This window comes from Xenopus laevis, chromosome 1S, assembly GCF_017654675.1.
Source record: "Xenopus laevis strain J_2021 chromosome 1S, Xenopus_laevis_v10.1, whole genome shotgun sequence".
Classification (NCBI taxonomy): domain Eukaryota; kingdom Metazoa; phylum Chordata; class Amphibia; order Anura; family Pipidae; genus Xenopus; species Xenopus laevis.
In genome coordinates this window covers 154,491,981-154,506,096 of record NC_054372.1, presented here as the reverse complement: position 1 = coordinate 154,506,096, position 14,116 = coordinate 154,491,981, and positions in this window count along the sequence as shown.

Here is a 14,116-nt window from a genome sequence, read left to right as displayed (position 1 = left end):
GGCAACTAATGTGGATTATCATTCAACAGCAATGTCAGAATGCAAAAAGATAAGTCTATTTGCGGGAAACCCACTTAGTCCATAATTAAAGTCCAAAGTCACTTGTCTCAAGTCCCACCCATCTGGCCTTTCCCGTGTGGAAGATTATTATCATATTCAAAAAGGCAAAACATTATATTCAAAATATATACACATGAAGACTTCAACAGCTTTAGGAATTAACAATACATCTTACCAATAAGTAGGTCTAGTTCCATATTTTGTAAGGCAGCAGAAATATCATTACAGGTGACCATACACAGGTATACACATGAGAATGTCCACGGCCAAATGGAAGGAGATTGGATGAAGAGATGTCACACATGACATGAGACTCCTCCACCACCTCATCTGCTGATGCACAACGCACATTGGCATATGAATCTTTTAAACCTGCCCAATTTCAAACAAATTGATATCCATAGTACATAGATATTAGTTGGGACTGGTGGGCCATTATACAAATAAACTATTGGTACATATATGGTCAACATAAGGCATATTTATAAGGATTAAACTAGGGTCCAACACAGTTCAGCAGAGGTGAATTTCATTGCTCTCAATTCCCTTGTACAGAGCATATTTAGCAAAGTGAGAAAATACAGCTTATTCGGAATAAGTGCAGCCCTTCTAGCTGGATTTTCTAGAAGTGTTACTGTCTTTTTCCATGATTTAGTGTCCTTGTTAAACATTGTCAAAACACAATACATGCTCTTGTAATTAAAATCATATCTATAATTTATAGAACTTCCACCCTTAACCTAGGTATTGTGCAAAAAAATTATATTAACAAGAAATGGTTTGCAACATTGAGAAAGTCTGTTTTTTGCTGATTGTTTGATCTGTTTAACAATACCCTATAATTTAAAAGGTTGCTAAATGTTTTTTATTTGCCCTTTATATTTAGAAACTGTATGCAGTTATTTCTATGAGCTTTCCTGGCCTCTGTAAAAGTATTACTGATGATTTCTTTCAATAAGCCTCATCTTCCAAAATCCTCCTGTCAATCTGATAATTATTTTGCTGCAGGAAACATGGTCAAGGTCTTATTTAAAACTGCAAGTGCAGTGTACAATTTTGGACACAAAGCAACATGTTTTTTTACCTATAATGCAACATTCCTACAATTCCATAGGCATTGCAACTTTGAGCTGTGTTGCATCCTCTGCCATTATGTCAGATGTGTTAAAACTCATGCAATTTCATTTTGCCATCAATCAAGTTTGTCCTATTTGTGGTAGACAATACCCCCCTTCCAGGCTTCTTCTAAAGGAGTCATCACAATACGGGGGGGTTAAAGATGGTTCCAGAATTAAATCTGTAGTTTGCGTATACTGGCCAGATAATCTTAAAGAATATCTATATACTGAGCCATCAATATTATTTGGTTGGTTTGATGATTGGGAAGATGAATCGTTTTATATGCCAATGCACCATAAGTAAATACATGGTGCATCAGAAGGATATAACAAGAACAGGCTCCTTAAACTGGTTTGGCCATTTTTCAGTCCCAAGTTGTCACGGTCGGCACCCAACACCAGAACAAACACCAGGCACCCTGGTCTCGGCTCGTGCTTCACCAGTAGTGTGACCGCCTTTGGGCCTCGGGAGGAGCCCTCGGCTTACTTGGATGCCACCTGGACTTAAACGAGAGGTGCAAGTTGAGGGTTCTGGATAGGCAGAGGGGCACGACTGTAAAGCAAAGTCTTTGGACAGAAGATCGCAGTACAAGGCGTTAGGCAAAAGAGTAGTCAGATCAGGCCAGGTCGAGGCAGGCAGAGAATAAACGTTGTCAGGCAGGCAAGGGTCAAACCAGGAAGTCAATCAGAGGGTTAATCAGAAGAGGTAGTCGGTAATCAGGCAAGGGTCAGAATCCAGAAGTCAGAATAGTCAAAATAGCCAGGCAGGGGTCAAAACAGGAATCAAACAGGTTCAGGATATAGCAACGAATAGCTCAAGGCTCAGAAGCACCAGGAAACACAATCCTATCACGGGCAAGGTCCCACAGCCCTAATGGGCTTAAATAGTGTTTGAATTTCGCGCCATTTATTTACACAAGACGCCGGCGCCCTAATGGAAGCCGCTCGTCGCGGCGGGTGTCCCTGCCGAGGGGGCAGCAGGTGTCCCTGCCGTCCCCCCACTAGACCACCAGGTATGTTCCTTACACTAGTGCAATAAGCAATTAAGAGGAACAACTGTACTACTAGGCAGCACATTGCCCATTTTTAAGACCCTCTAAAGGTCCTGACTGATAAATATTTTTATAATTGGTCAGGTAACGGTTTGGCAGCTTTTAAATTCCTTTTGGACGACTGGTGTCCCTAGGCCCCCATTATGACCTGATTGTTGACCAGTGAGGCAAATGACCAGATAATTTCATCTTTGCTCATCTTTGATGGTGGCCAAATTGGGTAAATATCTGATCATTCTGTAACCTTGCCAAACAAACGGATCTTACCATGCATGCCCAGCTTAAGGGCTATGGCATATTGTGAGCTTCCCTTTGTATTTAGTAGAAAGCAACACTATGGGGAGTACAAAGAGATACTGGGTAGGGATCTCGTTTATCTTGATTATATGGATTATGTAATTTTGATCTCTAGTGATTCCTGTCATTAAGTAAATTGCCGGAAGTAAAACATATGCAGAGATTTTGTTTTCCGCAGTCACCCAAAGTTTTCTCTTTAATTATCTTTGGGTGATTTTGGAAAAACAAAGCAATGCATGTCTTACCACTGACCAAGCACTTTAGAATTTGGAGCAGATTAGTCGCCCACAGAAGAAATTTGTTGTGCGTGACTTATCTCCTCATGTGTCATTGCCCTCATCCTGGCCCTCATCCTGGACATACAGTATATATTTATATAATCTGGCCACAATTGTTTATGGTGAGTGCACCTTTACAGCTGATATGGACTGCTCGGTTACATACATAGCTAAAGAGTAGGTCTGGTTGGCTTGTTTTTTGGTCTTGGCTAATCAGCTTTGCTGTGAATTACAAGAGATTATGAATATAACTACTTCTGTGGGGGTGTCACACACGGAATCATATTGTTTCATTATAAAACTGCTTGGGCACCTTTGTGGTCTTCAACTAAAAATATTGGAAAAAGAGGTTCACCCACAAAGTTTGATAGAATTTGGACCTCCTGGGTCGATGCCAATCCCGGAATCTCACTCCCAGACTCACCACAATAGTGGAGAGGATTCATTATGTTTGATCTGCATATGCTGTGATACTGACTTGTATATGTACTAATGTCTCGGTGCACAACCTTGTATGTGTCTGTTTTTGTTGTGTGTTTTAAAAACCAGAAATAAACATCTTTAAAAAAAAAAATATTGGAAAAAGCAAGAAATAAAGACAGGCCAATCAAAATATTAACTGAGAAGAAAATGAAAAAAATGGACATAATAGAATTAATAATATGAATTACTAGCAGGCAACTGCTTTGCATCTGTACTCGCTCCTTACTTTGCTAAACATATGTTTTGACCTGTGGATTAAGTGGGTTGTACTGTGTGTTGTGGGTGTGTTTATTAAGAGGTGTGGTGGGATTTGTACATGTCAAGCAGCTGGCAGTCAAGGTGACAATTTTTTAGCAAACAGAAGCAGTTCTCTAACTCCTTCAGCAAACAACGATAGCTGAGTTTTCCATAATTCATTTTATTGTCAAAGTCATTGCAATGGGAAGTCAAACAATTGCGTTGTAAAGACATTTATATTAGCTGTGCCTGTTATACAGTGTGACAGACTTACAGACAGGGCACTGACATTCTTTGTTTACTTAAAGAGCTAAGTGTGTAAGTGGACACACTTGTGTTGCCCAAATCGTATCCCCAATACACTACTGCAACCGGCTACTAACTCCAATCTCTCCCCCAGAGGTGTAACTGGATGTTACTGGGCCTAACAGCAAATTAATTTTCAGGTCCCCATCATATCCAGAGGTTGTACTGTTTTACCAATATTTGTTGACATTTCTCATTAATTAGATCCTCATGGGGCCCCTATACTTCCTGGGCCCCCCTGCAGCTGCTTTCTCTGTAGTTATACCCCTGCTCTTCCCTCTACAGTCTGTATTAAATATTGCTGCCAGACTTACATTTAAAATGGATTGTCAACCCAACATTTTGCATATATACATAAATTCCACATTTTCGGTGGTTTTAAAGTTATTTGTAAAGGTATTTGCATTTCAAACCATATTTGCCTGTCCCTTTCTATTATCTGCCCTTGTGGCTCTGACTTTTGAAACAATGTAACAGAAACCAACTGATTAACAAACCCATAGTTGCCTGAGGCGAGCTGACCTGTGCCATATTTGTTTAAAAAGTCAGGAGCCAGAAAGGTACAAACAAATGCTGCTTTCAATAGCAAATGCACTTAACTTCAAAACCACTGAAATGTATAATTAATCTATACTGGAAAGTTGTTTAGAATAACATTTTCTTTCTTTATGGAAAATGTTAGTTTTGGGTGGACATCCCTTTTAACATAATTGTGATTAATGTTATCAAGGATCTAAATGCAGCAGATCCATTGCTTGCTTGGCTTATCCTTACAGGGGACTAGTAATTAGTATATTAGTATATGTGTTTAAAACAGATAATCTTCCCCAAGATTAGAAGGGGACTTTTAAAGATTATCAGGGACAGTTACTCCTATCTGTGTAACTGAATGTTGTCAAAAACATTTAATTAAGATACAGGCATGGGATCCATTATACAAAATGCTTGGGACATCATATTTTTTTGAATAAGGGATCTTTCCACGATATGGGTTACTTGTGACTGATAGAAGAGGTGACAACAGGCACAAAAAATTGCTACAGGCTGAAGGGAAATTGATCAAATGGCTGAATACGTGAATCCTGGATGGGTTCAATTATTTTTGGAGCCTTAAACCTTTCATTCTTTTAATCTTGCAGGTCTTGAACATACAATACACCAGCTACACATGAATAAAGATAATGGTAAGGTGTTTAATGCTGGTGCTAAACATATATACAGTATATGTATTAATGTCTCTTTCAGTCCATAGTAGGTATTTTTACGTGCAGTACTAGGTTAGTCATTTGCTTGGGTGCAATAGTGGCCATAACACTTTGCTTCCAGCAGATTGGATACGGAAGTATCATTTTCAACATTTTCAGCACATACCCTGTTTCCAGCAGATTGGATATGAAAGTATCTCTTTCAATGTTATTGTTTCAAAAGCACTTATGTGGCCACTTGTGCTCTATGGACACTGTTACATAAATGTGGACAATTGTTTTCTATGGACCCTGGTACAAAGATTTCTTGTTACTCTTTATTGAAAGAAAGTTACTTTGTGGATTAAAGACGTTCTTTATTTTGATTGGACAATTTCCCTATGTAATAGACTTTTGCATAATGCATAGACTTTGGATACACCTTGTTTTGTTATCTATCCACTTGGAGTCCGGGGGTGGTGGAAAGGGTGCAGGGAACATTTACAATTTTAAGGATTTATTATATCTTAGTTGGGATCAAGTGAAATGTATTGTTTTATTATTACAGAGAAAAGGTAGTATTTTTTTAAAAAAATATGTGATATCTGATTATAATGGAGTCTATGGGAGACAGTATTTCTGGATAATTGATTTCCAGCTAACAGATCCCTTACCGGCAGTTTCCATTTAAACATAAGCTTAGGGAGTGTTTGTATCCAACATTATTTTACTCATTGCAGAGTGTATAGACATGAAGGGAGTATATTTACATAAATGGAAGAAAATATGTACTTTGCATTTGGCAGGATTATCTTTAAACAAGTAAAACTAGTTAGAGGAGTGTTGGTTGTAAAAAAGATCATAATCATAACTGACTTCAAGAATAATATAAAAATTTGGTGCGTGGGAAGTATGTCAAAAATGAATTCACTGTATAAGTTATGGGGCAGCCACACCTTGGGGCTAGAGAATAAATTAGGACATCTGGCTATCCCAAATATGTCAAGAAACTTGAAAGGGTTTTAAGAAAGGCAAACATTAAAAATTTAGCAACAACTGGAATCCTGTATTTAAAGAATACCTGCTTTATGCCTTAAAGGGAGGGCAGAAATATAAATATGATGTATTAGTGACAACATAATTACCATGAAGAAACATAATGTAAATCAGAGCAAATATTTATCTAAATAAATTCACTTCTCCTGGGTTGTGCAAGTGACAAGAGGGCATCTTCTGACACTGATGTTTCACCCCCACTGTAGGAGTGTTTTCTTGATTTATTGAATTAAGGGAGAATGTGCCCATTAATTAATTAATTCCAAGGGTTGTAAGGGTGGTGGCACACAATGCTACTTGGGGAGATTAGTCGCCAAAATGGCTTCCCGCCGGCTAGAATATAAATCGCCGGAGGGATGGCTTGCGGATTTATTCGGCTTTCCGAAGTCACCTGAAGTTTCCTCGTGAGGCAACTTCAGGACAGGTTGATTTCTCCTTTAAAAGAAGACACTTACTGAATATACACGCTGCAAGTTGGATGTTTGGCTCTGTGTGCAGTCACGCATCCAATTTGCATGATGTGTATTCAATAAATGTCTTTTTTTGTAGGTGTGAGATTGTAACCCTAGGGAAAATGAATACCCATTTAGAGTAGCTGGAGACAGAGGAAAGAAAAGTAGAAAGAAAAGTAGGAGGCACTGCAGGCACCGTATTATTTACTGTATTGTATTGTTTTATTCTGTTCAATATTGTTTACATATTGAACTTATCATACACAGACAGATTAAATAATAGTCCTAATGGTAATTGCAATTCTTACAAATCCTGGAAACACTTGGACAGCTTTTCCCCCTTTTAGAAACTTTTAGAAAACATTCTAAAAGAAAACACAGGACACGGAGATAGAAGAAATATAATCTTTATTGTTGTTTCCATTAATCAATGCATAGGAATATTATTATCTACAATCTGTTACCCTTATTAAACAATAAAAAGTTTAAAAAAGCCATCTGTAAAAATCTTCACAAAGTAACAAGGCAGAAGGCATTAGCAGAGGAGAATGTATAGAGAGGATCATAAAACAAAGGAGCAGGGAAGAGAAGAAATGAAAGGGAAGACGGAGAAAGAGGGATTTGCAAAAGAGAGAGAAAGGAAAGGGAAAGGGATGCAGGAGAGGAAACCTTAAAATGTGGGGAAAAGCAGGGGGTATGAAAGAAACAGAAAGGAAAGAGAAAAAGGGCAGAGCCCATTAAAAGATAGTTTGGGATGTACAGTACATGTATTTACATCATGACCAGGGGTCGGTACACTTGGCCTTCTGGTAAATTATGAACACGTTCTGAATTTTATAGTAAGGACCAGGATACTGCAATGAAAATAAGTAAGGTGATGAAATAGAACAGTTCACTCCCCTTTAAAGTTCTCTGGGCCACCAAAACACTAGTGACTTGTAAAATGTATTTAGAGAGACCTCCCCTTCCTGCTGTAAGACCCATAAATGGTTTCCAGGTGTCAGTGCTGGTACAATCCAGGCTGGTGTATGAATGTTAGAAGCAGTCAATGTATAAATGTGATTTTTTTTCATGTCAGATGCCCACACAGCAATGTACATTTTCGATACTACATCACTCTACTTAGTAAGTTTAGTTGCGCATTCTAACACCTATCTGAACAGGTGTCTAATCATTGAAATGATTGATTCACAGGTCCTTAACTAAACTGCTATTCACAGAAGTGTAATCATCAATAATCACTAATTATTATCTCAAGCCAGGGAAAGTTCCATCTAGGTGGAAGGATTTATGTGTACCCATCTTTTCATATCTGTTTTGCGTAACTAAGGCACTCTGTTCCTACACTATATGATGGAGCACTTCAAATTACATACATAACTATAGTATATACCAAGCTGGTGAACTAAGAACCTCGATTATGGGGTTACCCTATTGTAGGTCAACTTTATACCCATTGTGGAGTGAAGGAAAATATGTTCAGAAGAAAAACAAAGAACTGTTCTGATGTTTTCTGCTCAGTAAAGATATGAAAAAGTTAATCTGCGGTCTGGGTGGCACGCGCTAAGATTCTGGGGATATTAGTTGCCCAGCAACAAATCTCTGCTTCTTTGGGCAAATAATCTTCTCTAAATGCCTTCCCGCCAGCAAGAACTTGAATCACCAGCGGATGATGCTCACCCTAATTTCTTTGTGAGACAACTTTGGGCAACTTCGGAAAACGAAGAATCCGAGTGCCGTCCCGCCGGCGATTCACATTTTGGGGAGATTAGTCGACCCGAAGAACAGGAGATTTGTTGCTGGGTGACTAATCTCCCCAGAATCTTAGCGTGTGGGCCCCGACCCACATGGGCCCCCGCCGGGCCAGACCCCCTCTCCTGTTACCGATGGGGCGCCTTGTGCACATATGCGCCGTGGTCGATGTGGGGGTGGCACACAGCGCCGCACGGCGCACACAGTAGGGGTACGGGGGCCTGTAGGGGGGCCCAGGACTGCAGCAGCAATGTCAAAGTGCATGTTTGGGCATTTTGTCACCAACCATTGCCTGTGTGTCATTGTCCTAATAAATGGTAACATTAGCCCTGGGGTTGAGTTTAAAGGGGACATATTGTGTAATAAACATGAATGTGTCAGTCCATTGTATTCCCTAAATATTGAATGAATGTGTTGAAAAGTTGTGCTTCAGGCTGATTTCTTTAGAGTTTTTCCAAAAACCCTACTAGTCCCACTAGACTGCACTTTTTGTGTCTTCTTTCCCAGGCTATGCATGGGTGGCACTCAGCACACTACACTCAGATGGACCTGAAAGGGAACTGAAGCCTCTTTTTGCTTGTGTAACTGCAAGGCTGTGATTGGGTATCCCTCCCCTACTATGCTTCTGGTGGGGACCATTAGGACACACCCACCCCTCATCTGAAACACGGGCAGGAACATTAGAAGATCTATAGGGAGCTCCAATAAAGGGGCCATTTTAAAATATAATGATCATTTTTAGCCCAAATTGAAACTGGTACCATATAATGAATTGCCTACAGATTGGGGTGGGGGATCCGTTATGCAATATGACTCCTTTTTGTACAGATTTTACCTGTTCCACCAGATATTCTTTCCATGTGTCTGTAAGCCAGTAACAGAAACCACAATGAACCATTAACCATACTGTATGCAAGGCCACTAAGCAAAGGGAGACAGTTTATCCTGAAAGCTATTTTTTTAGCTTTTAATGATTTTATGGAGGCAATATATGTTGTACGCAATGCTTGGCCTTTCATTTTGCCACTTATCCTCCTACATTACAAACACAGGTGCACCCAATGTATTATGTATCCGGGGATCTTATTCTGTAAAATGACACTACACAGGGTCAAGTCTGACCTAAAACAAAATACAAATATGTATAAACAATACAATATCACTAACAGTAAAAAATAATTCTAGAGATTTAACTGCTGCTAGTAAACTGTAAACTGTTGACAGTAAATACATTTTTAAAGCTACAACTTGCTGTAATGCCAGGCAGGACACTTCATATTTGTCTCTGTTCTCATCTTATTTAACATTTTATTTTCTCCCAAAAATAAGATATAAAGTTCCATTCCTCCAGTCCTAAAAATGTAAGCAGCTGACAAACAGAGCTGGTACAGTTACCGGAAACATTATTTGCTGAGGCTTATCTGGACGAAAAGAAAAAACAAAAGGTACACTTCACAATTTGATGTACTCTGCTCTGTTGTCGGAACAATTTCAGAGTGACCTTAACTCTTTGCCCAGTGTCAGGGCTGCAGAGAACAAACATAATGGCAACTTCCCACTAAGTCAACAGACTACAGGGATGATTTTAAGTATAATTAACTCTTTTTGGGCATTTGCGCAAAAGTTTCATGGCCTTGTGCCTTCATTGTCATTACATGCTTACTGGTATCATTAGCAAATACTTATGGCTGCCCTGTTTATTTTAAATAAATTAACAGCTTATAGTAACAAATTCTTGCCTCTTTTCATGCCCTTTTTTTTTTCTAATGAGCCAAAAAAAAAATAAAAGATAACTTTTCAACTCAAGGGTACATTGCAGTCATTGTGTGTACCCAATACTGTTGTGAACCAGGTTCTGCTGTATGCAGATTGTTGGAGTGCATCTCTCTGTGGCACAATGGTGCAGTTCTTTCCTTTATTAATTACTAATTCAGATACTTATTATTGCTAACTCATTATCATACACAAGTTAGGAGCTAGCAGCAATCATCTGATCCTCCAATCCCCTTTCTTTCTAGTTTAAAGGGTCTGGTATTATCATTTCTGTGCACAAACATGTAGATTGAATGGAACAGTATCACTTTTTATCCCCTTCATAACTACACATCCCACTCTATATCACTCAGGAACCCAGACATAACCTGGTTGATTTAGTGGGTTCATCACACAGCTAATAACCCTTCTCTACTAATCAGATGACACAGTCATCATTCCACTTAATGTTGCAGTGCAAGCTCCTTACATGATAACTTGGTTTACCATTCCTTATTGCTATAGCATCCCTTGGAGTGCATCTGTTAACCATGTCATTGGCTAGGCCTTGTTCCCTATTACTTTGTTACAATGCAGAGCACTGCTACTTTATATACATCAGGGATTCTAAAACAATACTCTGGGAGTTCCATATTCTTTACCAAAGCAAATACGAACTCCTGCATACAGGTCTGGAGCTTCTGCCAAAGGCCCAACCTAAACCCAGGCTCCAAATTGCACTCTGGGTGCCTTCTGGCTGGTACTGCTAGCATATCAAGGCATTTTCATAAATAATAAGATGAATTGCTATCTTTGTACACTTCTACTCTTTTCTGTAGAACCACTGTTTGCTGGTAGTTGTGGGATTATTTCTGTTGTCTATGGCAGTTTACAGCATTTGGCCGGGTTTTCCGATTGCTATTGTGCCTGCTGACAGCTGTGTTTCGGCTGAGCTCAAGTCTGACGACAATACTGATTCACTAGTTGACGTTGCACATTAATATTAAAAGCTCTGATTGCCTGAGTCACTGGATCAAGTTGTGAATAAGTATTAGCAGCTTCTTTTGTCTCATTTCCACTCTCAGTGCACGTATGTTGTTTCCTGTGGCTTTTGCCAAGAGATTTCTGAGAATTGGCATTTAACTAGAATTTTGTCAGTCGGCGGATGCACATCAGATCCTAGAGATAAATATTGACTCACATTTCTCAGGTAGTCTTCGGAGCAGTCAATCAACATATTTAATATTGTGATATTTAAAGGAATCTAAACCCAAAAAATTAATTGATGTAAAGTGACCTACTGAGCACCGAACAATTTACATTCATTTTCTATATTTAGCAGTTTTCAGTGTTTTTTGAGATATTAGTGATTTTAGAGAATTTTATACTAATAGCAGGCTTTCAACTCAATACGTCTCCCATAGACTCTCATAGAATGTCATTGACACTGTCTATACACTTTAGGTAGGTGAACATCACCCAGGCTAATGTACTAGTTAAAGGGGTAGTACTACTTTCTAGGACTGTGAGAGCAATTAAAGATGTGGTTCACAGTTAAGTTTATTTTTAGTATGTTATAGAATTTTAAGCAACTTTTCCATTGCCCTTTTTTATTCTTTTTTTGCCTTCTTCTTCTAACTCATTCCAGCTTTTAAAAAGGGAGCACTGACCCTATCTAAAAAGCAAATGCTCTGTAAGGCTACAGATTTATTGTAGTTATTGCTACTTTTTATTACTCATCTTTCTATTCAGGCCTCTCCTATTCATATTCCAGTCCCTTATTCAAATCAATGCATGGTTGCTAGGGTAATTTGAACCCTAGCAACCAGACTGCTAAAATTGCAAACTGGAGAGTTGCTGAATAAAAAGCTACTGTCAAATATTCAACCATACCTATTGGAAAGTGCACCACTGATGTAATAAGAAGTTGGGAGAAAGATATTCTTCATTGAACTGCATATCAGCCTGTGACCCACTGGGCCTCCTACACGCAGTTGCAGGGTCTGTTTTAGCTGTAGTTATGCCAGTGAGGTGGAACTTTTGTTTATATATATATATATATACTGTATATATATATATTGTATATATATGTATATATATATATATGTATATATATTTGTATGTGTGTGTGTGTATGTAATAGGGTACTTTTAGGAATCGGCAACAGCAGGCTGATTCTCGACCTGAGGATAAACACAAGGCTTCACTCCCTACCCCAGGAAACTTCGGGAGACTTCGGAAATCGAAGCGCCGCGAGTGTATTAGCGCAGGCGATTCTTCATTCAAGCATAAGGAAGGCAGACGGAAGGCAGTTCGGGGAGATTGTCGCCTCGCAGAAGAGGCGATTAGTCACCAGGCGACTAAATCTCCCCAAATCTGCTCGTCTGCCCCAACCCTAAGGACAAATTTGATCAAAACAGAAAGCTATTCCGCTACCTACAGCTGTGACATGCCCTTACATAACAATTTCATTCTAATACCTCCTGGATTAAAATCTCCCGACTAGAGGATCTATTGCATAAAGGGTATCAGTAACCAATATAAGATAGAAAATAATGAAATGAGTTAATTATTGTGCTATGCTTTCTCCTCTCCTTTGATAAAAGGGTTATGGGCATGAATTGATGCCGCATTTGCCTTTTAAACTAGGTAACCTCCCCCCCCCCACTATAACTTACTCCCTTTCTCTACTTATTTCCTCTCTCCTTCTTTCCTCTTTCTTAATCATCTCTCCTAGGTTGGGGATCCCATGGTTGAAAATAAGAAAAGTTTCCAGAGGATACCAAATACAAAAATATGGTTGTAAAGTTGACTGTGTATTTGCAAACTGTGTGGAAACCTCTTGGAAATAAATAAATACCTTTAAAAAAACCTATACTATAGATGTTAACTATCTTACAGATAATTGAAAGCTGCCATGGATATTGAGGTTGAAGACACCAGTTTCTCCCTTTACAAATGCAGGATTTTGATGGTGCCATCTGGTGTTGTACTCTGATAATGGAAGCCAATGGAGAATGTAGGTTGCTGTTATCACTAGCATATAGATGACCATACACTATAAGATCTGCTATCACTTATATCTGCCAATGTGTGGCCACCTTATGACACACTTTATTATTTTGATGTTGTTTTTAATTATTTTACTTGCAAGTTCTACTACTGAGTTTTATATTTTTGTATGTTCCTGACATTAAAGAGGTTATTAATACTTTCTGATTTTTTTGAGACTTATTAAACCCCGAGATAATAAAAAAGTACTCCATCTTAAACCTGCTGAGATCATGTAGAAGTCAATGGCACATGTCTGAGTTTTCGGGCCTCAAATCCGAAAAGAAGGTACAATTAAATTAAGTCTTTTACCGCACCAGATTTTTTCGAGTAAATTTATTGATAAATACGGCAAAAATGTGCACAGGAGTTTGGGTGAAGGGGTTTTAAGAAAATAGTGAGAAATTTTCGGATTTTACTAAATAACCCCCTAAAGGACTGCAAAAATATTATGGTTTGGCATACAGGTGGCCAGTTGATCCCCTTACACATCTGCCATTCATACTGGTTCATTTAGGAGGCAATGATAAAGGTAGACTACAGATTTGATTTGACTACTTTCTTAAATCTCAGCCAATTATGTTCTCTTGTTGCCAAGTAAACATCTGATTGGCTGTAATGGGTAACGACCTAGTGCGAACTTTGTAGCTTGTACACTGATCCAGATTCCCCTCCATCCATCCCCACCCCACTTAAGGTTCCCATATTCTAGTTGCAAAAATATAAATGAATAAAGTAATTGGTTTAATTTGAACATAAACGTTACTACAATATGGAGAGCAAACTATGTGCAAATGGATTCTGAGTGAATGAGAGTCTAAACGCAGATTCCATGTCACCTTTAACTACAAAGTAATAATAACCACAAAGCTATCTTGACTGACTTGACTGTGTTACATTATTACACGTATGGGACCTCTTATCCAGAATGCTGGGGACCTGGGGTTTTCTGAATAACGGATCTTTCTTTAATTTCGATCTTCATACATTAAGGGGCAGATTTATTAACGGCCGAATTGAAAATGCGAATTCAAATTT